Source organism: Marmota marmota, unplaced genomic scaffold, assembly GCF_001458135.2.
Source record: "Marmota marmota marmota unplaced genomic scaffold, marMar, whole genome shotgun sequence".
Lineage (NCBI taxonomy): Eukaryota > Metazoa > Chordata > Mammalia > Rodentia > Sciuridae > Marmota > Marmota marmota.
Genome location: NW_026000205.1, coordinates 14,048,460 through 14,075,193, shown reverse-complemented (window position 1 = coordinate 14,075,193; position 26,734 = coordinate 14,048,460). Strand labels below are relative to the sequence as shown.

Sequence of the window (26,734 nt, the reverse complement as noted above, 5' to 3'; positions counted from 1 at the left end):
GTAAGGAAATGGACAATTATATAGAAGAAGAATCAAATTTTAAGAAGGAATTCCAGGAGAAATGACAAAAGACTTTGGTCTACCGTTGCCAAGAAAAATTGAAAAGCAAAGCTTAAACGTCTTGGTTATTTTCGCCAAGAAGTGGACACTCAGCCAAAAGCAATGGATCCATTAATGTCAGGTCCACTATCGTTCAACCATTCTTTCTGATTTTTGTAAAAGGAGAAAAACTTTGAAAGTTTTTACTGAATAAAATAGAAATTTATGATGAATTTTCTGGTGATGATATCTTAGTGATTTTAAACGAGGGGAGACATTTCAAATGGGATTTTTTATAAATCTCTGCTATGGGAAAGAAATCCTTTGAAATTAAAATTAATAAAGAAGTGTTCTTTGCCCAACCGTAGGTGAAGACAACCTGACCCATCTGGCTGTAGTGAGTACTGAACATGAATATATGGAAAAAGACGGGCAGAGCCATTGGCAAATTTGCAGAAGTCAAGTCTCAAAATGAGAAACTATCATGTTATTATTCACGATACAGCAGACTAACAGGTAGGAGTAAGCTTGTCCACATTAATGCAATTTAGTGGTATTAGTCTATCGAGTAGCTTTCTTTTTTGTAATTCTATCATTTTTTATTCTAACACGATGATACATATGAAGTTCAACAAAAGAAAATTTTTCTCACCTCCGATTCTTGTCATTATTGGTTTTCGTTTCATTTCTGAATTATCACTGGAAATCATTTTGGCCTATAGAGGAAAGAGGGTGTTGGAAGAGACATCCCTCTGTGTATCAGACCTCCCAGACTCACCTCGGTCCTGATGTCCCCCTGGGATACATCAAGCTTTTGCCCAACTCCCAGCCTTTGAACCTGCTCCTCCTCCTGCCTGGAATTACTTCCTATCAGATCTTTGAGGGGCCAGAATCTCAGAGGGGCCTCTGCCTGCTTCCCCAAGGCAGGTCTTATAGCTTTGCATGATTCTGCTAATGCCCTTGCTATTCAGTGTTTGTGTCCTGCTCCCATGGAGCACCCTCAGGTCCCTGCCTTGGGTGGGGGAGGAACTGCCCCATTTCCCTGTCTCCCTTTAGCACAGCAGCCAGCATACAAGAGTCTGCAGGAAATATCTGTGGTATTGACTGTGAACTTGGAGAAGAAGCACCTGACCTGAAGGGCCAGGAAAATGGGGTTGCACTCACCAAGTGCCAGCCCCTGAGGCTGGGACTAGAAAAACAAGCAAGTCAACAAGGGGTGGCCGGAGGCAGGAGGGAGGGAGGGAGGGCTTTCGGGGAATTTCCAGTGGACAGTGTGTCTGGAGGGCATTGTTGTGGCATAAAAATGGCAGGGACTCTGAGACGGTCATCTGAACCTAGGGCAGACTGACAAGGGATTTGAAGGTGTTTGGGTTTTATGCTCAAGAAACTAAGGAGAGGATTTTAAGCAAGAGAGTGACAGGATCCGATTTGCCCTCTGGAAATATCACGGTAGCAGCAGAGAAGGAAAAGAGCCGAGGGGCGGGAAGAGAGAGCAGGTGAGGGCTGTGCTCTGTGGATCTTCTGGAAAAGAAGAGTAGCTGAGATGCAGTCCAAACCCAACGCCCACCCCAGGCTCAGTCACCTGCATGGGTCCCCCAACAACAAGATAGGGGCTGGGTCTTGGAGCAGAGGCAGGATGACCTGGAAAGGGACGTGACAGGAGTGTCCTCAGCCACCTCAGCAGCAGGCAGTAGGCAGAGGCAGGCCAGAGGGTTTGTGATGAGGGGGAGGGGGAGGACAAAGAGAGGATCAAGAAGGACACTGTGCACAGGACAGGGCGCATCCCAACCAGGATGTTGAGTGATGGAAGATACATGGATGCAGAACTCCTTTAGCTTTAAGCCACCCTCCTCAGTCACAGAGACCCCACATGGGGGAGGCCACACAACTGACACAAATGCAGAATTTCCAAGAAAGCAACGGAAAGGTACAGGGCCACTGCTTCTCTATTATTAAAATCTTGTTTGGCAAGGAATCTGCTGCATGGTCTGAGCCCCTAGAACCCATGCCCAGCAGCCACAGCAGGACACACAGACGTGGCTCAGGAGCTGGCAGAAACTCCAGGCACCCCCCCTCCCCCCAACCCACAGTGCTGGCCAGCACTCTCCATGTCCCCGAGTCAGCTGCGATGCAGGAACCCTCCTGGGACAGGGAGCAAGGGGGCACACTTTGAATCTTAACATACCACAAGGAAGAAAATCAATTTCAATGCCCAAAGGAGGGAATTACTGCAGCAGAAGGTCACCAACCACTACACATCGCTGTATTGTCTCGGAGACTTGAACAAGGGAAAAATGCCTCGAAGTGAGGTAAGGATGCTCCGAGGTCTTCAACAAACCCCCTCTCACCAAGAATTATGTGCAGGAGTCCCCGGGGGGAAAGGCCACACAAAGGAAGAAGTTTCTTTGTGTGTGCACCACTAAAGCGAAATTCCAAATTCTGGCTCCTACAACTCAGGCAAGACATCTACTTTAGCTACTGAGCTCTGACTCATTCAGTCAGACAGGAATCAGCTGACATTTTAATACTCTTGTTACATTAGGAGCAAACCCAGCGGCAATGACCACTTCACTTGAATGGGCGAGATAGACTTCACAGCCCACCTTCCAAGCCCTAGAGCTCTCTTGTTAATACCAGATTTGCCAGGCACGGATACGAGGATGCTAGGTCTGGACCGTGAATTTGATTTTTAGACCCACTGTGGCAAAGTCAGAGAGACCCCCACCGATGCCCAAGAGCCTTGTCTTCCCCTAGGGCTGGTGCAAGAGAACAGAGTCGAAGCAGGAGTCAAAGGAGAGGTCCTGAGCCCAACACTGAAAAGCCCAGTTGAGAGTGGCCAGGCCCAGGTGGCGGCTGGAGCCTTGTGTGGTCAGTATACCAGGATTAATAAAAAGGGATTTTGCAGGTCTACTGAAGCTTCCAGTCCCTGGATAGTACATGAAGTCCAAAACCCTTGTTGGATGAGGGGAGAAGTAAGTCAGCCTTGTTTCCTGATCCTCAAAATTAAAGAAACCCATGGCATGGATGGAGTCGTCCCAGCTGAGGCTCAGGACCTGTGAAAAATGATGAAGCTTCTAGAATGAGAAGACACCTAGGAAAAAAAAAAGGGGGGGGGGTTCAGGCAGATAAGCACAGTGTGAGTTTGGGAGGACCCCAGGAGGGATCTGTGGAGGGACCAACCGGGAGCCAGCTCCCCACACAGCCTCTGCCTGGAAGACACACCCTAACACTGTCCACAGCCTGAGAAGAATTAAAATAAAATTAAAAACTGGTGGAATGACACCACAAGCATCATCCATAAAAGAATGATAAATTGGACTTCATCAAAATTAAAAACGTCTGCTCTGCCAAAGACACAGTCAAGAGAACAAAAAGACAAGCCACAGCCTGGAAGAGAAATATTTGCAAATCACATATTCATTCGACAAAAGACTTGAATCCAGATGATACAAAGAACTCTCAAAACCTAATAATGAGAAAATAAACAGCACAATGAAAAGAAATGAGCAAAACTTTTAACAGATACTTAAGCAAAGAAGATAGACAAACAGCAAACAGCACACTAAAAGATGCTCAACGACATTATTCACTAGGGAAATGCAAACGAAAGCCACAATGAGAGATCCCTACACACCTATTAGATTAGCTAAAATTAAAGATTTTTTTAATAAAGTGATAATATCGAGTATAAAACAACTGGAGTTCGCATACATTGTTAGTTCCAAATGGCACATCCATTTGGGGACTAGTTTGTCCATTTCTTATAAATCATAACCCTCGGGAAATGAAAATGCATGTCCCTTCAAAATCCTAAATCCAAATAGCTACAGTGAATTGATTCATGATCATCAAAAATATTGCAAACAAATGTCCACATGTCCTTGGACTGGTGAACGGATAAAGAAGCTATAAGACATCAAGAACCGTAGAATACTACTCAGAATACAAAGGAACAAACTATTGATACACACAACACAGGCAAATTTGAATTTGTCATGGTAAACCAAAGAAATCAGACACAAAAACTGCATGCTCTGTGTTTTAGCCGGGTTTTGTATCACTGTGTCCGAAATATCCAACAAAAGCAACTTAGAGGAGGAAAAGTTTATTTTGGCTCATGGTGTCAGAGGTCTCAGTCCACACAGAGCTGACTCTATTGTTCGGGGCCTAAGGTAAGGCAGAAGCACATCATGGCCAAAGGGTTCATGGTGGAGCAGAGTTATCCCCTTCATGGCAGCCAGGAAGCAGAGAGAGGGGGAGGGAGGGGACTTCAAGAACGATGAACCCTCCCAGGGCACACCCCAGTGGCCAGTCTCCTCCATCCACGCCCCAGTGCCCACAGTTGCCATTTAAACTAGGGTGGACTGATGGGTTACAGCTTCATAACCTCATCATTTACCTCTGACTTTTCCTGAGTTGACACCGGAGCTTTTGGTCAACAACTCGTATCCCAACCCTAACCCTCTGATTCCGTGTCTAGGACATTCTGAGAAAGGCAAAAGCTAAGGACTCCGAAAGCATCCGTCATGTAAATTAGTATATCCACTAGGGAAATCAGGATGGCGGCTCCTCAAAAGACTAGGTGTGGAACCACTGGGTGACCCAGCTGCACAGCTTCTCGGTGTTTACCTTGAAGAATTACAGGAACCTTACCACCGTGATCCACGCACACCTGTGTCTATAGCAGCTCAATTCACAATAGCCAACATATGGAACCAGCCCAGGTGTCCATCAACAGATGAATGGATTAAAAAAATGTGATATATATGTATATATAGATAGACATCTCTATATATTTTTTATTCAGCCATAAAGAAAAATGAAATTATGTCATTTATAGGAAAATGGATGGAACCATCATGTTAAGTGAAATAAGTCAAACATCAGAAGGTCAAGGGTCCTGTTTTCTCTCATATTTGGAAGATGGAGAGGAAAAAGGAAAACAAAAGGGCGGGGGGAGATGGGGATCTTATAAAAAATCAAAGGGAGGTCAGTAAAGGAAAGGGACCAAGGGGCGAGAGGCCAGGAGAGAGGGAGGTGCTGGGGGTGATATTGATCAAATTATATCATCACAGTGTGCGCGTGTATGAATATGTAACAAATCCCATCATCATGTACAACCATAACGCACCAATAAAAAATGTAGAAAAGAGAGAAAGCATCAGTCAGGAGTCAGGGATGTGGTACATACAGCTTGATGACAAATGGGCAGTGGGAGGGCTGGGGTTGTGGCTCACCAAGGCCCTGGGTTCGATCCTCAGCACCACATGAAAATAAATAAATAAAGTTGTCCAACTACAACTAAAAAATAAATATTAAAAAGGGGGGGCAGTAAGAGAATTTGTGGGGAGATGGATCCATGAGGTATCTTTACCGTGGTTTATAAGGATTATATGAGTGTTTATAAGGATCATATGACTCTTCTCTTTCCTTTCAACTCCTCTAACTGCACACCAAAAAGAAACTCATAAAACTACCTACCAAAAGGAGTAATCTCTACCATAAATGGAAAAGCCGATTTAAAAGGCAGTTTAAAAACGGGTGACAGCAAGCTTCTCAAAATGGGTCCCCCCCCCCTTTTTTTTTTGTCAGTGAACATGACAAGGAGACCCTACCCCTTCCGTTTAACCTACATAGACGGGAGAAGCCCCTGCCTGGCCGTGGCCATCCGGAAGGATCTAGAAGGTGTGAGACCCACCACCACCACCACTTCTGCCTTCCAGGGAGAACTCAAGAGCAAAGTGGAAGCAGAGAGAAAGCCCTGCTGGAGAGTGGGCCGTGTGCAGAGGAGGGACAGTGGGCCCCGAGGCGTGGGCAGCATCCAGGGCGAGGACGGTGGGGAGGCAGGAGAGCTTAAATGCATATGAAAGAGGCTGATTGCTCCACAGGGAGAGGCTTGTGGGCATGCGCCTGGGCAGCCAACCCCCACAGGCTGACAGGCACCGAGGGTCTAGTGGGCACTGCCCCCGAGGACCCTGTGGAACTGGTTTGGGAATCGGATGGGACACAAATCAGTATCAACTGCCAGCCTGCTTCAGTCAAAGAGAGCAAGAGGCGTGGGGAAGGCCTCCTTCGCAAAGGCTGTAAATAGCCCATCAGAAGGGAAAAGATCAAGGAGAGGTCACAGTGACCCCAAGAGCTGACGAGGACAGAGTGCTCACCACATGCCAGGCACCGCGGCAGACTCTCCACATGCCTTGACTCACTGCATCCACCCGCCACTCCGGGAGACTCTTCCATCACTCCCGTTCTGCAAGTGAGAAATGGGACACCAAGGGACAAAGTCACCTGTCCAGGGTCACACAGGGGTGCATGGCAGAGCTGGGGCTCAAATCCAGGCGTCTAGCTTCGAGCACTAGGTGCCAAGCCACTGTCTGATCCCGGTACTGGCCACTGCACGGGCAGCTGGAGCTGTGTCTTTCCAACCGTCTTTTTCTCTGCTTTTGGTTCAGCCTCGTGCCGCCCGCCCTTCCATTCTAGAGTTCCCACTCACACCTGTGCAGTCGTGCCTGGCACAAGTGTGTGCACACATACAAGAACACACGCGCCCCACGGTCATCGCTCACCGCCCCCACCCCCAGGGAAGCCGAAACAGAATCAGTCAATTCAAATGCCACAGAAGGATCACAAGACACCTCGTTCTTCACAATAATCAGGCTTTTCCAAAAGAGGCAAGGACATCCAAGCCGCAGCAGGAGCCAAATGACGTCTGGATAGTACAGCCAATAAATTAATTTCATGTGGAAAAAAAGAAAAAAGAAAAACTGGGTTGGTCCAGGGTTAATAAAGATCCCGTTGACATAGAGATCTCATTATGACACAGTCTTCTCTGGCAAGGGTCTGTCTCGTCTGCTGGGGCTGTTTTGGATTCAAGCTTGTCCCTGGTCCCCTGTGCCTAACAAAGATTCCACATCAAATGCAGAAGAGATGGACCTGTCTAGACACCCCACTGTATATTTAAAACAAGGTTTGGGGGTGGGGGGGATAGCTTTCTTTACAAAGTTCCCCTCCTGCCGACAGCTGGCAGAACTGGGGAGGATGGGCAATCACAGCCATTGTGACTCAAAACTAGAATTCAGACATTTTATAGGACTTACTATGGAGCTTCTGGAAGATTCCGAGGACTCCCAGTGAAATCTAAAGGGGGAAGTTGTTGTTGCAGAGCCAACAGCCCCCTGGGAGACATAGAGGCACATCCATGACTCATTGATGAAATGCAGACGAACTCCAAGTCATATTTTGCAGTACTTGAGCCAGGGCTGAGCTCAAGGCTCCATTTGGCATGGCCAGAAAAACAAAAGGCTCAGGGAGATCGCGGATGATCATGTAAACAAGGAAAGGGGGTGGAGATCTAGTTAATCTCATTAATATCAATAAAAGTCATTCAGCATCCATCAATGTTTATTCAACACCTGCTCTGCGTCAGGCTGTCTCCAGGAGAGGGTGTTGGGTGGTGGCGGCCGAGAGAGTAGATTCCCATCTTTGCGCAGGTTTCAGTGCCGAAATCAGACACAGCCTGCAAGGAAACACAGGGCTGGCTCCAGATGGTGGGCTGGATCCTGCCCACCTCTCCATCCTCACCCATGCTTTCCTCACTAGGCAAGGAGAAAGCCTCAGGGTTCAGGACTTTGGAAAACAGCCAGTGTCCTTCCATTGCCTCTCCCTCCCTCCCTTATTCTGGAAGGCTCTTGCCCCAGACTTTGCTCATCTGGTTGTTCTCACACTTGCACTTGTGTTCTTAGCTTCTCTTCAGGGAGCCGCCCCATCTGCCTGTGAGACCCCCTTTCTTTCCCTTCCCATGAGCTGACGCAATTGACCCTGTGTATTTCCTTCACGGAACATAATAAGGGCATTATCTTAGTCCCTATTTGAATTGCTGTAACAAAATACCTGAGGCTAGGAAACTTATAAAAGCAAGGAGGTTTATTTGGCTAATGATTCTGGTGATTAGAAGGTCTCAAGAGCATGCTGCCAGCAACCTGGCCAGTGTCTTCTAGCTGTGTCCCAACACAGCAGAGAAGTCAAAAGGGAACTAGCTGCATGCCAAAGGAGCCAAGGAATGGGGTAACTTTGCTTTATAACAACCTTCTCTCAAGAGACACCTTAATTTATTCCTGAGGGTGAAGTCTCCATGGCCTAAGAATCTCTCAATAGCCCTACCTCTTAAAACTTCCACTATCTCAACACTTCCACACCCAGGTTCCAGAGCATGAACCTTTGGAGAACCCCCTAAAACCATATCCAAATTATAGCAGTCTTGTGTGCCTGTTTTGCTCTCTGTCTCTCAAGCCGGATAACCAGCAACCTGGGAGCAGGACACTAATCAGACTTCTAAACATCTAAATCCAGGGGACACAGAGTGCCTGGCCCCTGGTGGGCATCCATAAGGCGCTTTTAGACTATGAAAGGAAAGATAAGGTTATGAGGCAGCCTGTAATGTAGGGAGACTTAATCTAAATGGACCACCCCAAAGGGTGGACATCTCCACCCAAACCAGAAGGATCCAGGGGCTCACCAGGCAGAGGAGGAGGCTCATTCAAAGGCTCCAGGTAGGAAAAGTCTTGTGTTGCAGGAACTGAAGGAAGGACATCAGGGCTTGTGCAGGCAGCTCTCCATCACTACAGCAAACACCTGAAATGATCAAATTGTAAAGAGAAAAGATTTACTCTGACTTCCAGTTTTGGTTTTTCCAGTCCACGGCCAGTTGGACCCATCACTTTGGGGACTGTGGCAAGGCAAATCAGCATGGAGGAAACCTGTGGCAGAGTAAGACTGCTTACCTCATGGCCAAGGAGCCAGAGAGAGAGGACCAGCCTGGAGTCCCACTGTCCCACCCAAGGGCAGGCCTCCAGTGACCCGAAGACCTCCCACAGGTCCTCTCTCTCCAATGCACAGAGCTGCTGGCCAAGCCTTCAACACGGGGGTCTTCGGAGGACTTTGAACACCCAAACCAGAGCAGAGTTCTAGACAGCAGAATGTGTGGGCAGAGAGGAAGGCAGGCGTGTGATAAGGAGCCCTTACCCTATTCTAGGGGTGAAGGCACGGCTCTGAGGGGTATGAAGCAGGTGAAGGATGTAGTCTGATTCATATTTTTTTAAAGATCATCCTTGTTATTAGATGAGAAGGAGACCAGAGTAGAGGCAAGGAGACAAGTTAGAAACCACAGCATTATCCAGGTGAGAAATAATGGTGGGCGCAGAGAGAGGAAGAGGATGAAGATCAAAGATGGAGAGAAATGGATGGGTTAGGACATACTGCAGACCCTGCAGGCGGGATGAGCATGAGACTAGAATAACAGGGATCAAGAGTAGAACTGTGGCGAGGATGTGGAGGAAAGGCACACTCATATGTGGCTGGTGGGACTGCGATGGCTGCAACCACTATGGAAAGCAGTGTGGAGGTTCCTCAGGAAACTTCCAACGGAACCACCATTTGACCCAGTTATCTCACTCCTTGGTTTATGCCCAAAAGACTTAAAATCAGCATACTAGAGAGAGGCAGCCACATCAATGTGTATGGCAGTTCAATTCACATTAGCTAAGCTATGGAACCAAACTAGGTGCCCTGCAACAGAGGAATGGATAAAGGAATTATGGCATATATACACAATAGAATATTACTCAGCCTTAAAGAAGAATGAAATTATGGCATTCACAGGTAAATGGATGGAACTGGAGACTATCATGCTAAGTGAAATAAACCAATCTCAAAGAACCAAAGGCCAGATGGTATCTCTGATATGGGAATACTAGTTTACAATAAGGAGGCTGGGGGGAGCTAGGGAAGAATAGAGGCACTTTGTATTAGACAGAGGGGAGTGAAGGGAGGGGAAGGGGGTGTATGAATTAGATATTACTACCTTATGTGCATAGATGACTACATGATGGGGTAACTCTACATCATGTACAACCAGAGGAATGAGAAGTTATGCTCCCTTTATGTAGGATGTGTCAAAATGCATTCTTTTTTTTAGAGAAAGAGAGAGAGAGAGAGAGAGAGAGAGAGAGAGAGAATTTTAATATTTATTTTTCAGTTTTCGGCGGACACAACATCTTTGTTTGTATGTGGTGCTGAGGATCGAACCCGGGCCGCACACATGCCAGGCGAGCACGTTACTGCTTGAGCCACATCCCCAGCCCCAATGTCAAAATGCATTCTACTGTTCATGTATGACTAATTAGAACAAATTTTAAAAAGGAATTTAAAAAAAAAAAAGTAGTGCTATGGTTTCAGTATGTCCCCTGAAGTTCTGTGTGTTAAAGGTTTGGTCCCCTGGGTGGCAGTCCTGGGTGTTGCTGTTGACCTTTAAGAGGTGGGGTCTTATGAGAGATCCTTAGGTGATCAGGGGAGTGCCCTTGAAAGGGACTGTGGGACCCCAGGCTCTCTCTCTCTCTCTTTCTCTGTTTCCTTGGTCAAGCTGTGAGCAGGTTGTCCAACCTAAACGCCCGACCATTGGCATCTGATACCTTTACCAGAGTTCCAAAGCAATGGAGCCAGCCAATCTTGTACTTGAACCTCCAGACTGTGAGCTAAATGAACCTTTTCTCTTTATAAGTTAATTGCCTCAGATATTTTGTTATAATGACATCAAGCTGATGAATACAAGTAGCAAATTATTTTAGTGATGATTTATAAAGACTATATATGAGAAAAAAGAGACCAGTTGCAATGATGCAGATGGAAGAGAAGGAGAAGTAGGAGAATAAAGAAGAGAGACAGAGTCTTAAAGAGAACAATTGACAAATTCTAAGTATGGCAGAATGGTGATTATGAAGAAGAGCAAGAACAGAATCCAGCCTCTATGAGTAAGAAAGAGTAAGAAATAAAGATGTGAAGATAGCATGTGTAGACAGTTGTCTTGTAAGTATCTACATTTTAAGCAGAAAAATGAGGAAATGATTAGAGGAAGATATGAGAACAAGATTAACCTTTTTAAAAGATGGGACATACCAAAGCCCAGTTAGAAACTAATCTGGAATATCCAGTTGAGAAGGAGAGAAAGAAAAAATACAGGGATTAAATTTTATTCTGCAACATGCAAATTTCCACTTTTCTCAGCACCATTTGTGGAAGAGACTATCTTTTCTCCAAGGTATGGGATAACTGTGTTTATGTGGGTTTGTCTCTGTGTCTTCTATTCTGTTCCACTGGTCTTCGAGTCTATTTTGGTGCCAATACCATGCTGTTCTTGTTACGATAGCTCTGTAGTATAATTTAAGGTCTGGTATTGTGATACCTCCTGCTTCACTTTTCTCACTGAGGATTGCTTTGTCTATTCCAGGCCTCTACTTTTTCCAAATAAATTTCTTGACTGCTTTTTCTATTCCTATGAAGAACATCATTGGAATTTTAATAGGAATTGCATTACATCTGTATAGTGCTTTTGGTAGTACGGCCATTTCAACAATATTATTCCTGCCTATCCAAGAACATAGATCTTTCCATCCTCTAAGGTCTTCCTCAATTTCTTTCTTTAGTGTCCTGTAATTTTCATTGTAGAGATCTTTCACATCATTTGTCAGATTGATTCCCAAGGTTTTTTTAGGCTGTTATGAATGGGATAGTTTTTCTAATTTCTCTTTGGTTGATTCATCACTGATCTAAGAGAACACAACTGATTTATGGGTGTTAATTTTATATTTTCCTACTTTTTTGAATTTGTTTATGAGTTCTAGAAGTTTTCTGGTGGAGTTTTTTGAGTCTCCTAAATATAGAATCATGTCATCAGCAAATAGTGATAGTTTGAGCTCTTCTCTTCCTATTCACATCCCCTTAATTTCTTTCTTTAGCCTAATTGCTCTGGCTAGAGTTTCAATGACTATGTTGAATGGAAACTCAATTCAAAGTGGCTAAAGGACCTAGCTAGGCATTAGACCAGAGACCCTGCACCTACTAGAAGAAAAAGTAGGTGCAACTCTTCATCATATAGGGTTAGAAACTGACTTCCTCCACAAGACTCATGATGTGCAAGAAATAAAATGAAAAATCAGTGAATGGGATTGTATCAAACTAAAAAGCTTCTTCACTGCAAAAGAAACAACCAAAAACGTGTGAGGAGAGAGCCTACAAAATGGGAGAAAATCTTTGCCACCTGTGTGGAACAGAATAGAAGACACAGAGACAATGCTCAGATAGAGCATTAATGCTCAGAGCATTAATGTCCATAATATACAAAGAACTCAAAAAACTTAACACAAAAAAACCACAAATAATCCAATCAATAAATGAGCAAAGGAACTGAATAGGCACTTCACAGAAGATATATGAATGGTCAAAAATATATGGAAAAATGTTCAATATCTCTAGCAATTAGAGAAATTCAAACTAAAAGTACACTGAGATTTCATCTCACATCAGTCAGAATAGCAACAACCAAGAATACAAGCAACAATAAATGTTGGTGAGGATGTGGGGGAAAGGGTGTACTCATACATTGCTGGTGGAAGTGTAAATTGGTACAAACACTCTAGAAAGCAGTATGATTGTATATGTATGTACATGTACATGTATGATTCCTCAGAAAACTTGGAATGGAACCACCATTTGGCCCAGTTATCCCACTCCTCAGAATATACCCAAAGAATTTAAAATCAACAAACTACAATGACACAGCCACATCAATTTTTATAGCAGCTCAGTTTACAATAGATAAGCTAAGGAAACAACCTAAGTGCCCTTCAACAAACAGATAAATGGATCAAGAAAATGTGATATATATATATATACACACACACACAATGGAATATTACTCAGTCATATAAAAGAATAACTTTGCAGGTAAATGGATGGAATTGGAGACTATCATGCTAAGTGAAATAAGCCAATTCCCCAAAAACAAAGGCTGAATGTTCTCTCTGATATGTGAATACTAACACACAATGAGGAGGAGGTTGGGAAGAATGGAAGTTTAGTGGAGTAGACAAAGGGAAGAAAAAGGAAGAGAAGAGGGATGGGATTAGGAAAGACAGTGGAATGAATCGGACATGACTTTCCTAGGTTCCTATATGAATCCACCACCACTGAAACTCCACATCATGTACAACCACAAGAATGGGCTCCTAATTAGAATAAGTTATATTCCGTGCATGTATCATATGTCAAAATACACTCTACAGTCATGTATATCTAAAAAGAATAAATTTTTTTTAAAAAAAGGCAAATACAGGGAATGTAAGCAGTCCAGAGATCTGAGAAGTCTGCAAGGGAGGAAGACAGGGAACAACAGGGAGAGGAGGCAGAGACAGGAGGGGTGACCTAAGCAGGTAGATGTGCAGAGGACTGGGGTTGGGAGGATGGAGGCACTGACAACCCATGGCTTCTATGGCCTCAGTGAAGGACAAAGCAAGGTCATCTGCCTGCGTAGCCCAGCGTAGCATATGCAGTGGAAGGAGGTAGCCCGGAGCACAGGCAGGCACAGCTGGAGAAAAACAGCCACCTAATAACGATGACTGTCACTTGACAAAGCCTCCTATCACATCTGATAGACAGCTGATGAAACCCGTATAAAAAGCCCATCTCACAGACGAAAGAACTCAGAAGGGCTAGAATAGGACTGAAATGAAGATCCTTCTGCCTTAAGCCCCAAACTCTTCACTCTCCAGGGGACAAACGTAAGCAGAGATCAGTTCCTTCCTGACAACTGGCGGGGCCACGACTGTCGGTCACGTTAAAACTGGTTCCCTAAAGGCCACCCCATCCAACATTTGACAAACCCACCAGAGGAAAATCTGAACTCTGCAAAAGTGCTTCCACAGCTCAGATCCCCTCCCTCCCTCTTGAGGCCACCGGGCACTGCACCATGACGGCAGATGTCACCCTGGGTGCTGGGGCCACAATGGGACCCGGCATCTACCAGTAACACTCACTATCTATTCCCCGTCCAAAGCCAGGGCTCAGGAAACAAGATCATGGGTTTTAGGGTGTTTTTGTGTTTAACTAGAAAAGGAAAAAAAATCCATGCTAATTTTCCTGGTAAGTCTGTTTGGGGGCCTCGAGCACACATTGGTGCTGACAGGTGGATGAAAGTCCGCTCTGACTTACCAAAGTTGAAGAAATTGCAGGGAGAAAGAAATGCAGACTCAAATCCAGGAACCCAGACAGGCCTGGAGGAAGGAGACGTCTCTGGGGGTCGGAGGGACCCAACACCAGGCCCTTCACCTTCTGTAAGATTTTGCTCAAATGACATTTTTGTTCAATGAGGCTCACATTGACCACCTGCTTTTAAATTGCACCACCGCATTAAATCCTAACTCCCATTCTCTCTCAGCCTGCTTCTTTCAAATACCACTTATACCTTACAATATACTGTGTGATGTATTATTTAGTCTCTGAAGTATCTGAACTACTGGGAACCGGGTAGGTGCTTGGTCAATATCTGCTGAATGAATGAATGAATGGAGTAGATGCTTTCTGTTCTTTGAGTGTCTCTACTTTTGTTTCTTTGAGGACCTTTATCTAGATCTTCATCCTATTCTAATCAGGAAGGAGGTCCCAGACATTTTCTGATCACACAGCCATATCAATAACAAATTTGCCCATGCACCATTTCTGCAGCTATATCAGAATACTTGAGACTAAGTAACTTCTAATGAATGGGAATGTATTGACTCACACTTCTGGAAACTTCAAGGTCCAAGATAAAGACACCAGCACCTGTCAAGGCCTTTCTTGTTGCATCATCACATGGTGGAAAGCAGAAGGCAAAGAGGCAAAAGGGAGACCAAAAGCACCTTTTATAGTAGCACTAATCCCACCCATGTGGGGAAACCCTTCATGGCCCATCATCTTCCAAAATCTCCTCCTCCTAACACGACTAAAACCACAACCAAATTTTAATATGAGTTTCAAAGGCCTCAACCATTCAAACCAGAGTATTCTATCCCTGGTGCCCCCTCCTCCAAATTCCTATCCTCCTCACAGACAAAATACATTAATTCCATATTTTAATAACCCCAAAAGTCTTTGCAGCATTAACTCAAAAGTCCAAAGTCCAGAGACTCATCTGCATCAGATATGGATGAGATTCAAAGTACTGTGCATCTGAAGGCAAACTGCCCTTTAGTTGTGAGCCTGTGAAATCAAAAGAAATGACCTGTTTCCAAAACACAATGGTGAGACAGATCTAAGATGGACATCCCTTTTCCAAATAGGGTTGTCTCTCTTGTATCTGAAATAGGCAAAGAGAAAGGGGTCATAGATCAAAAGTGAATTGAAAGCCCAACAAGGAAAATGTCATGCCTCTGTGTCTCACCTGGATCCCAAGGCCACGGGCAGCCCCCCCACAGAGCTTTCCTGGGCTCAGCGTAGGCCACTGTCTAGGTGAGAGTCAGGTGCCTGGAGCTTTCCAGGCTGGTGCTGCAAGTTGGTGGCTCTATAGATCTAGAGTCTCAGGGGCAACCCTCCCCTATGGCTCCACTAAGCATTTCCCACGCCAGGGCTCTCTGCAGTGGCTCTCCCCACTGACAGCCTCTGTCGGGGGCCCAAGGCTTCCATGACATTCTTGGAAATCATTATGGAAGAAGCCTTGCCTCCACAGGTCTTGCACACTCAGCACCATGTGGACACCACCAAGGATCACTTCTTACACCTGCTGGAGTGACAGCACAAACCACACCTGGGCCCATTTGGCCACACCTGGGGAAGCTGAGGGGCATCACACTGGAAAGCAGGGAGCAAAGTTCCAAGGCAGCACAGGACAGCAAACTCATGGGGGGAACCCTCAGCCCATCTTCCTAAGCCATTCTGCCCTCAAGGCTGCAGAACTCCGGATTTTGATGGGAGGGACAGCCTTCAAAGGGTCTTCAAAATGCCTTTGGGGTCCTTCTCCCATTGTCCCATATGAATTGCATCTGACTCCCTTCCATCCATACTAATCTCATTAGTCAAGGGTCATTTGGCCACATCAGTATTCTCTCCTAAATGCATTTTTTTTCTTTCTTCACATGGCCAAGCCAAGGATTTTACATATTCTAATGTATTGCTCTTCAGTTCCGCCTTCATAATTCTGCTAAGTTCTTTGCCACTTTATAACAAGGGTGGCCTTTCTCTAGTTCTCAATATCCTATTCCTTATTTCTGCCTAATATCTTATCATAATGGTCTTTACTGTCCACCATCCAGCATGACCATTCCAACCACGACCACTTAAATAGTCTTCAGTAAGTTCCAGAACTTCCCTACAGCTATTCTCTTCTGAGCCCTAACCAGAATCCCCATTAATGCCATGTTCACAAAAAATACAGGCTTTTCCCAACATTCACTTCGAAAACTGTTCCAGCTTCTACCCATTACTCAATTCCATAGCCACTTCCACATTTTTAGTCATTTGCTACAGCAACAACCCCACTCCTGGAACCAATGACTGTCTTAGTCTGTTGGTGTTGCTATAACAGAATACCTGAGACTGAGTAATGTATAATGAACAGAAATTTACTGGAGAATGGGAAGTCAAAGATGTAAGTATTAGCATCTGGCTAAGGTTTCCTTTCTGCTGCATCACATGGTACAAAAGCAAAGAATAGAAATTGAGTGAAACCCACCTTTGTAACCACATTACCCCACCCATTAAGTGGGGCCCTCATGACCCTACCACCTCCCAAATGACCTTCTTCCTGACACCACCTAAACAGCAGTCAAATTCAACATGAGTTTTAGAGTCAACAAACATTCAAACCATATTATTCCCCAAAACATGAATAATTCGTTCATATTTTATTTTGTTGATTATGCATGTATTGCTATTTGCAAAATATATCACATGTTTTTAACTACCCAAATTTTTTGAAAAATCAAACATGAAGGAAAACAAATACATTGTATTTTCTCTGAGTACAAACCTGGAGTATCTTCTGGACTTTATCCTAAAGAGTAATTGAGCATGCAATGCAGGCCGAGAACATGCACACATTATAATCAACACCGTAACCTTCCTGCCTTCTATTAGGCATAGACATATCTCCCATTTAATGGCTGAGAAAACTGACACCCAAATAAATTGAACAACCTGATCTGTGGCACAACTATTAAGCGGCAAAGCCAGAAAAAAAAAAATCCTAGAGATGACTGACCCCACGAGCTGCAGGGGTAAGACTGACATCTTGAGATAGTCAAAGAGGCCAATCAAAAGCAACCCAGCACAGGCCAACTCACCATTCCACCCCAGTAGAGAAAACCATCACGAAGGATCCCCAAGCTCCACATCCTGGAAAGAGTCGTTTGGCCAGTCAAGTCAGAGACCATGAAGAACGCGAAGGTCCAGGTGTGCAGGTACACACACCTTCTCTGTGCTCATGCTTGTATCGGATTCCAAATTCCCAAACACAGGCAGGCAGAGGAGATCAAAATAACCATTGGTTCATGCCAAAGGTCATCCTTTCTAGTTGGATGTTATTGAATTACCAACGCAACACACACGATTTTAACTCTCAAAGATACCACTGTCAAAAGCCTCTGTGTCTGGATCATAAATTACATGGTCACCTAGTCTGTACCCTGGCTCAGTGCACAGCAGAGCTGCTGTGATCAGAACCAAAAGTGCTGTGACTTCTCATATCTGAGGAACCCCCTCTTAACCCCAAAGGTCAAAGCAGGCAGCAAGCTTCCCCTTATCAGTAGCTGACCTGGAGCCACCAAGATGGACTTGCATGGAATTCACATCCAGAGTCCTGGGTACGCTGGGCCAGTTGGACTTGCTTTTCCATAAACCATGACCATCTAGTCTGGCTTCCTGTCCCACTCGGGTCTCAACAGGAAAACATCATCCCTGATGTTGATGGAAGGTGTACCAGTACCATGGTGGTGCAGGTGACTGAGGACTTGTTTGTATTCATCAAATTCACTTCACAGATTGAACTAGGTGGCCTTACACCTGCTGGGGAGCCCTACAGCTGACACCAAACCTAAGCAAGTCTGAGGACAGGAGGCTGTTCAGGCAACCAGAGTCACAACCACTCAGAATAGACCTCCAGGCACATAAAGCTGTTCTGGCAAGAGTCAGGTGGCTTAGATGTCCCTCCTGGCATCTCTGCCAACTGATGTGGTCCCCACAGACCAGCCCATCCCTCCTCCTGCCTTGGCACACTTCCAGAGTTGCCCCAGAAGCATGATGCTCCTAGGTGAGGACAAGGTCCTAGAATTCCACCCAAGTGGACCAGACAGGACCAAATGGTTCACAGTGAGTTATTCCAGTTCGCACTGACCAACACTGGAAACTGCTCCCTCTCAGAGACTTCCCCTGAATTCTTCATAAATGGCCAGCCCTGGGAATCGAGATGTTCCAGTGCCCCCATACAGGTTTTTCTTGTTGTCTCTGACTTTGGGCGGTGGTCTTTTCCCCCTGAGACAGGAGAGGCAGAGCAACAGGACAAATGAAGGGATTTTTGTATCTTTCCGTTTGATTATTTTGGAGGGGAAGGAGAGGCTCAAGGGGCCCATGTGACATGACTCCACTCTAATATAACTCACCTTCTGCGTTAGTAGGCTTTTCACTACTGTGACCAGAACACCCAACAAGAACAAGTTAAAGGAGGAAATGTTTGCTTTGGCTCACAGTTTCAAAGGTTCAGTCCATGGTGGGCGGACTCCATCGCTCTGGGCCCAAGATGAGGCAGGTCATGGCGGAAGGGTGTGGTGGAGGAGTGCTGCTCTATGCATGGCAGCCAGGGGGCAGAGAGAGAAGATGAGACCTTCTAGGACATGCTCCTAGTGACCATCTCCTCCAGCCACACCTCACATGCTACAGTTACCCCCCAGTCCTCCATTCAATCGAAGATGGACTAGTTAAGTTACAGCTCTCAGAATTTCACAATTCACCTTTGAATAGTCCTGCATGAACACAGGAGCTTTTCACATCCAAACCATAGCACCTTCATACCATAAAGCACAAGATCCAGGGATCAAAGGTCAGACATGACTCTTGAGGTGATAAGAAATTGTAAATTATTTTTAAAAAAAAAACAGTCTCATTTCCATCCCTCAGCAGACTGGAAGGCAAGTGACCCAGATTTGGGTGTCTTCTGTGCCACTAAGTGGTGGTGACACTGTGAGCAAGGCTGCTCCTCTCTTTCAGCCTCAGCTTCTCCTGGTGTACATGTGGGCTACTGACCTGGGTGACTCTGGGAGCCTGATGGGGCCTGCCCACCCTGACTCCCAGCAGGAGACAGCCCATCAAATCCCACTTGGATTTACTTCAGCGACCCAGAGAGGAAGTTTTCTCTGTAGCTCCTTAGGATGTAGACAAGGCCTGAAAATGTCACCTCTTCTGACAGAGCAAGCCCTCTGCTGAGCAGCCCCCAGGGACCCAAAGATCAAGACTTTGTAACAGGGCTTTCGGGGGTTAAAGGGGTATGTCAGGCAGGGTTCACATGGTCATCAGTTGGGGTCCCTGCCTCCTGCTCACTTCTTCCTTCCTGAGTCTCTGAATGAGGGTCTCCAAGGTCAACAGCAGAAGAGTAAGCAGCAGGTGATGGTTGAGGCACCCTCTGGCTTCATCCTCCATTATCCCTGAAGGAGGGACCCTGTACCCTTCCAGGATCTGAAAGGCAGGGAACCTGAAGTGCACCAGCAGGCAGCTCCCAGGCAGGGTAGAATTTTGCCCACAATCAGATTAAGGAGATAGGAGACAAGAAGAGCCTCAGGTCACCAGCCATGTGACTCCCAGCCATTTGTAGAACCTTTAAGAGCTGGAATAAACCCATTCTGCAATCTTTCCCCTACCTACCTCCAATCCCAGCACAGAGCTCTGGGAACTCTCTTCATTGGTCTTTGATTTTTGAATGCTTTGGCTAACATGTTGGGTTCACGGACAACCCCAAAATCAATGGTCTTTGTCCCATTGTCAAAAGCAGTGGATGTTGCAACTGGATTTCCTCCCAGACCAGGATGGAAAATAAAATGAAGGGGAATGAAAGGTTAGCCATGGTTTGCCGCAGCCTGGCTGGGCACAAATAACAGGGAGGTCACGAGCCACTTGTAGATTCAAGCAGGAATGAACTTTATTCCCGAACCCACGCGAACTCAACGGGAACGCTCAAGGGGAACTCAACAGGAACTCCGCGAGAACTCAAAAGTAGCGGGCACCCGAGGTAGCAGGAGCCGCCCTATTGCCAGACAGCAGAGGTTTATATACACAACTGAACACACAGCTTGTCTCAATTCAGCATCATCCAGTTACAGCAATCAGTCATTATCTTAATAATTATACACAGCTTAACTTAATTATCATCATCTTAATGGCTCGCTGGCGCTACCCCTCAACCACCCCTTCTGGCAAAATGCCAGGCACCATCTTGACTTGGTTGTGGCTCTCAACAATGGTTCTTTCAAGAGAAGTCTTGAGGCTGGAGATTGACCATGTGTTATTGGAAGCAGCCCTTCTGCCCTCAGTAGATCAGTCTGTGAACTAGAGGATGGGAAGGGGTGGACTGCAAACCACAGATCTGGAGTTCCTAGGAACAGCCAGTCATTAGCCAGCACCCAGACACTGGAAAATCCAATCCCACAGGACAACTCAGCCTCCCCTGGAGTGTGGCCTGGTGCAAGCTTCCCTAGGTCATGGAGTTGTAAGAGAAGCCAGAAGGCACGTGCCCCAGGATGTGAAGAGAACTGAGCTCAGAAAGACACAAAAACCTGAAATAATAAAAACCAACCCCACAATCATTACCCAACACCTTCTGAAAGCATATGTCATTACTTCTTTCCAGAAATGTATAGACACAGAAGAAAGAAATTGAAGGCAATTATTAACAGCCAACCATTAACACCAGCTGCTAATCTACTCCAGCAGATGAAAAGACTATTTCCACTCTATTGATCAGAAAACTTTACAACTAACATTCATTGGATGTTAAGTGTCTTAATTCAGTTTCTGTTTCTATAGCTGAGTACCTGAGGCTGGGTAATTTATAAGGAATAAAGGTTTAGTCAGCTCATGGTTCTGGAGGCTGAGAGGTCTAAGATTGAGGAGCTGTACTTGGTGAGGTCCTTCCTGCTGGTAAGAACTCCCTGCACAGTCTCAAAGTGGAATAAGCCATCACACAGGGAGAGGGCACACTGAAGAGACAGAGCCAAACTGGCCTTTACAACAGATCCACTCTTAAGATAACCCATTAACCCACAAATACATTAATCCATGAGTGGATTAATCCATCCATGCATGCAGAGCTCTCATGACCTAATCACCTCTTTAAAATCCCACCTGGCCACACCCTTTAATCCTTCACAGTGGAGATAAAATTTCAACATGAATTTTGGTGGGAAAATTCAAACCACAGCAGTAACTATAAGTCAGAGATGTTCTAAGTGCTCTCCACCTACATTTCCTGTCAATTATCACACCCATAAATAGTAGGTTCGTTTTGCCTGGTAAGAGACTGGGGCCCAGAAAGGTTAAGAAACTTGCTCAAGATCACACAGCTCATAGGTGTGATCCACAGCTCAGACTTGAACCCAGCCTATCTGATTCACCTTCCACTTTCACTGTCTCACATAAAAATCAAAGAATGAAAATGGATTTCTCAGCTGCATTATCTGCTACGCTGAGAGGTCCGGCCTGAGCCCCAGACCCTGGCACTTTTAGCTTCATGGATGAGTGCGGTATCCATGGTGCATCCCGGACACAGAAGCCCAGAAGGGTGGTACATGATGAGAAGCACGCTGTGCTGCCACCCCAAAGGAGGATGTGCACCCACCAGTCTCAATTCCAGGGGGTGTCCTCTACCACGAGATGTTTGTGAGACTTAGTAGAGCCCAGGGAGGGGAGTTGCTGGAGCTGAAATTGCATTCCTGGTCACTATACCCTCAGGAAACACTGACCACTTCCTCCTGGGAAGTCCAGTCCTGCCTCCCATGCGAGACTGCCATCTTGCCTCTCTCTCCCAATCCCCCAACCCAGAGCTCTGGCTGTGGTCTACACTCATCCCTCACACCTCTGCAGGCACCAAGGGGCATGAATCACTTCTCTCTGTCAAGGTTATATTTTCTTGCTTTAAAAAGAGCACCTATTCTTCTTATTAGTCTGAGGAGGGGGGGCAAAAAGTTGCCTCCTTTTTTGGCTTAGAAGGTGGCTGAATTTTTCAATATATTCATGCAAACGAGATATTTCATCTCATGGATTTTATCCCAGTTCTGTCTATGCACATTTTAAATAAATTAAGATGAAATAAATCCATTTTATTATATTACCCAGTGCCATCTCCATGAAATAATGCCCATATTTGTATTTCCTAAGGAATGTTGACGTGGCTAAAAATGTTGCAGCAAGTATAATCTTTGAGGATTGTGCTGCCAGAAAAAAAATAAATCTAGGCCTTTGTTTAGAGCCTAGAGTGGCCCCACCTTTGATTGAAATGACTTGAAATATCCATCCCCAAAACATGGACGAGGCAGTAAAGAATATAGAATTGATCACCACTGGCTCAGAAATGAAAGTGTGTGCCTTCCTTTATTTTCTTAACATCTGTTCTCTCCCTCCCTGCATAAACTACCCCCACAGAAATAAATTACCCAGGCTCCCTCTCTTAAGAAAAAAAGAAATGAGGGTTTGCAGTGGTCAGCCCCGAGTACCCCAGGCAGTCCAGCGGAACCCTCAGGGTTCTCCCCCTCCCTGTGCAGCAGCTATGGAGACTCCAGACATCCAAATCCCAGCATCTCCACTTCCCACTTCCTTCCTGAGATAGAAGGAGCTGTGTGGATCTTGAGAGAAGAAGCCCTGCTCTCTACTGCATCTCATTTTCCTGGAAAGAGTAAAGGGAATGGAATTGTGCCCAGTCAGCTTGGACACCGTGATTTCTGAAGCTTGTGACCATCAGGATGAGAACCAACAAGACAGAATCAAAGTGTGGCTTAAGTCCCTCACCTGCCCCTTTTGTCCAGGACATAAACTAGGCTCACAAAGAATGAATGGGATTGAATGATAGCCCCAACTCTCAAGAACTACAACCAAATCTTTATAAGGCTGTGGTTTTCCATAGAGCTTAAAGTATAGTGTAGAGATAGAAAACTACCTGACCTCCGCCCTGGACCATCTGTTGTACACGTACCTCGTCCACATCCCACTGCCTGCCCTTCACTCCCTGTCTTGCATTATGCTCAACATTGGTCGAATGGCTGGACAGATCAACATACTACTCAACTGCTTCCAGCTACTCTTTCTAAACAACCACTCCTTGGCATGGTAAACCATGGCAAAAATTGCTGGCTTTATGTCCAAAGGCCAGGGCTTCTCATATAAGCTCACTTGTGATGTCAGCCTTCAAGGTCAAAGCAAGTGTCTCAACATACCTAAGCATCACAAAGAAACCTGGTGTTGTTTTTTGTTTGTTTGTTTTTGTTGTTGAACTTACCAGTAGGATTCCTGTGCTTTCAGGAAAAATTAGAAGCCTTATCAGAGCAGTCCACAAGGATCCCCAGCAGGAACCCAACAATGTACAACAGCCTCCCTATAGGACAGCCTGTTTCCCATCTCCAGAACAGGCAAATGCTTTCATTTGGCCAGAGAGGCACCAACAGCTGGAAAGACATATTTCACCTTGCAGAAAATTGCTTCTTTTTGATGGCAGGTATCGGATCAGGTACCAACAGTAGAAAGAGGTTCTACATAATTGCAGGTGCACCCTCAAATATCCCGATGAAGATGGGCAACCCTGACTCCATGAACACACAGGACTTCATCAGGGCCTGCTACTGGAAAACTCTGTGAAACCTGCTAGCACATTCTCAACCCTCTTGTGCTTGCACAGCCAAGAGATATTCCGGGCTGGCTCCTCCTCCCTCTACTGCTATTAGTGTCAATTAAGTTCAGCACGACAGGCCACCTTTGACGAAATGCTGGAGCAACAAAGACATAAACAACGCCAAAGCCTTTGGAGTTGATGTATGGTTGCATTTAATAAACATTTGTTTGCATATTTTTTATCATGCTAATGAATATAATTACTTTAATTTATGTCATCAAGCTATGATTCTGTTCTGATCTATACGTCACTTAAATGTGTAGTGTTAGCATTTTGCACACACTGGCAATTTGAAGAAGGGGAAGGATTCGCCCCTCCTGTGAGACCTTGGAGCAGCAGACACACTCTCTCTCTCAGAGAATGAACCCCGCTCTGCAGCCTAGTGCCCCCAGAAGGATGGAAATGCCTTCCCCTGCATCGGAGACCTTTTCCAATGAGCACACTTTGTCACTTCTCTGTGACGTTCCCAAAAGGAAACCATTGAGCACCTACCCATTGCACCCAGCCAGGAAAAACAAGAAAGAATTTTAATAGTATTAATGGGGTTTACTGATTATAAAAGTAATGCATATTTATTTTAGGAAATTTGAGAAAACATCAACTCCAAAAGGGTTTGGATGAAAGACTCTAAACATTTATTCTCAAAATCTGAAACATAATGACACTTCAATCAAAGATGGACTGCATATACAACACTGTCTATACCACATGGTCTTGGTGAGTGACGGGACATATCCGTCTAAGTTAGGGTAAGTACACTCTATATATTTACAGGATAAAACCTCCTAAGGACATATATCTCAGAATGTATGCCCATCATTAAGTGACATGTGACCGTATATGTATTATTCTAAACTGCTCTGGAGTATAGGAAGGGCATACGTGGTAGACCAGAAGGCAGGAGAACTCCCTGGAATACAAAAGGAAGATCAAATTTGATAAAAACACACACTCAGAGAAGAACCACAGGGAATTATGCAAAAGACACCAAGAATGTGCCAAGTTTGTATGGGACCCCTCTGGAGCACCTACAGAACATTGGTTAAGGAACTGTTAGAAGCCAAGAGGGTTGGCCTAACCATTTCCCTCTCATGGACGATATATGGACAGGTATTGGCTCTTAGGAGTGGGAATGTTCATAAGTATGGCCCTAGAGAGACTAGGCAGTGCTCACTTCACATATGGGTCAGATAGCTCCTCCACACATGAGAGCAAGTAGCAGGAAAAAATTAAAAGCTAACAGAGGTTCTGGGCCTGACCCTCCTGTCTACCACTCTATGATGCCATGCAAGCCCCATCTGGAGGCACTAGCAAGAAGTTCACACCACAACATTGTAACCCTAGACCAAGAAGCAATCTTCTTCCCCACAGGACCTGAGATTCCCCTCTCCCACCCAGAGATATTGAAGCCAGAAGAAATCTTGCCATAGCAATCACAGGGCCCAGGAAGCTCTTTCAAACCCCACAAGTATGGGGAGCACACTACACAAGCCTCCAGTCTGAAGGCGAGGGGACACCAGAAAGCTGGGGCACGCATTAGGCCACGCAGAATAGGACCCTCTGTGACCCACTCCACGAGACCGCACCTCATCTGGACAAGACAAACAGGTCTTCATCTCCTAGCAACATAAGCGCAGCCCTTGACACTGACAGATGGGACCAGTTAGGGCCCCAGGGCAGTTGGTGATCCTTCTACCAAAGAAACAAATGGTAGAGGAACATACGGTATTAGACCTATTGGAAATGCCCACCACCCTTTTGGGAAGATGTACTGGCCATTTGTAGAAGGCCTGCAAATATGATAGGAAAAATCTGCTTCGGACTTTCCCCCAACCTTTTAAAACTTTTGCGACATCTGGATATTCTAAATGGATGCAGGAAATGATGCAAGAGACACCAAGAATGTGCCAAGCTTGCATGGGACCCCTCTGGAGCACCTACAGAACATTGGTTAAGGAACTGTTAGAAGCCAAGAGGGTTCCATTTCCTTCTCATGTATGGACAGGTATTGGCTCTTAGGAGTGGGAATGGTCATAAGTATGGCCCTAGAGAGACTCGATGTAAAGAGGTTGCTGACCTAGGATAGAGTTGGAAAATAACATCTTGTAAATATCCATTCGTTTTAAAAAATCAGATAGGTCTTCTGGAAGCGACTTTGAAATGGATTCATCTGACCACCTCTAGGAGCCACACTTGTCCACATTTGTTCAGTGGGCTAGAGGACATGGAGGAGACTTTGACCATGAGACGAAGGAGGGAGGTCCCTGCCAGATGGGTTATAGGTAAAACACATTTTCCCCATGTTATAACCATTGTATCATGTGCCTCTTATTCCTCATTACTGTATATTGACAATGCTAAGTACTTTTTTTAAAAAATCTAGACTTTCTAGATGTTCTAAAGTGCCTGATATATGTTAAAAGTAGCAATGGTAAAATATAACACATTTAGTAAATTTGCTTTTGTCAAAATTCTTATGAAATGTGTTTTTTTGGGGAGAGGGGCAATAGCCAACCCCCTATTGAGTAGGACACGTGTGCGCTGGTTCTCCAGAGCACCTTGTCAATGTGAGGACAAGGAGGCAAGAATAACCATTGTCCCTTATGTCTATGGGTCTTGTTTTGCTTTGTGGTGTCTTGTGTATTTGAAGGACAAACGAGTACTAATGTACAGCTAGTCTTTCTAGATGTTGAAGAGGTTGCCAGCGTATAACAAAAGTAAAATCAGTAAACAAATTTTGTATGTTTTGTGCTAAAATTCCTAGGAAGGATTGTCTTCTGAAAATTTTAGCGTTATAGCCCATTGGGTCAGCGAAGGGCCAGGATGCTCATATGTTGAAGACATTTTCATATTAGAACATTGTTACATGTGTGCAATTTATTCAAGACTGTCATGTACACAGTGGACAGACTGAGTCCTCACTTGAAACATCTAGTCTGTCACAATGTGTAGAAGTGCCTGATGTAT

At 45.2% G+C, this 26,734-nt stretch overlaps 1 long non-coding RNA gene across 3 annotated transcripts in view; it reads left to right on the top strand.

Moving 5' to 3' along the window:
• Window positions 1-1,529: 1,529 nt before the first annotated feature.
• The window catches only part of LOC125612654, a 40,103-nt gene continuing 14,898 nt past the window's right edge, over window positions 1,530-26,734 (top strand). For 2 of the 3 annotated variants that reach the window (XR_007343141.1, XR_007343142.1), the window contains exons 1-4: window positions 12,100-12,134; window positions 13,316-13,322; window positions 18,596-18,600; window positions 19,241-19,252. This is a non-coding gene — a long non-coding RNA (uncharacterized LOC125612654). Of the gene's footprint in view, window positions 1,552-12,099; window positions 12,135-13,315; window positions 13,323-18,595; window positions 18,601-19,240; window positions 19,253-26,734 lie in introns of those variants that run through there. The other variant, XR_007343143.1, reaches the window with a different exon arrangement.